The sequence below is a fragment of the Penaeus monodon genome, chromosome 23, assembly GCF_015228065.2.
Source record: "Penaeus monodon isolate SGIC_2016 chromosome 23, NSTDA_Pmon_1, whole genome shotgun sequence".
Classification (NCBI taxonomy): Eukaryota; Metazoa; Arthropoda; class Malacostraca; order Decapoda; family Penaeidae; genus Penaeus; species Penaeus monodon.
Window position 1 is genome coordinate 37397377 of NC_051408.1, and position 462 is coordinate 37397838.

The window sequence follows — 462 nt, forward strand, 5'->3', positions numbered from 1 at the left end:
TGTGCACAGACAACCATACTTGCCAACTAGTGCTGAACCCACAGAGCACAGCTCTCACACAAATTACTATCTTACCAATATTCTTCAAATCTTCCTAATTTAGTACAATCCCACGAAACACTAGTAATTTTGACAACCTTTCTCGTCTATAGTCATTGAGTTTATTTATTTTTTCTTTCAAGTTTTTGTTTTGTTCTCTATAGTTTTTTGTAAAGTTTTGTTTTAGAAATTTTTGAGAATTTATGTTTCAAATATGAGTTCTCCACATTAGAGAAAGTTTGAAGTATGCTAGTTTCTCATATAGATTATATTTAATATGTTTATTATTTAGCTTAGGCAAAGTCTTATAATGAAGTTTTCCTTATTTAAGATTTTTGGTATATCATGTTGATCTTAGATGGAAAGAATCTAGTATTTCCACTGAAAAAAATGTTATTTATGACACATACTCATACACGCCTG

The 462-nt window shown here is 29.4% G+C and overlaps 1 protein-coding gene across 2 annotated transcripts in view; it reads left to right on the top strand.

The window, feature by feature from the left end:
* LOC119587980 (PEST proteolytic signal-containing nuclear protein-like) overlaps positions 1-462 on the top strand; it is a gene marked incomplete at its 3' end in the record, with an annotated part of 6826 nt that overhangs the window by 4214 nt on the left and 2150 nt on the right.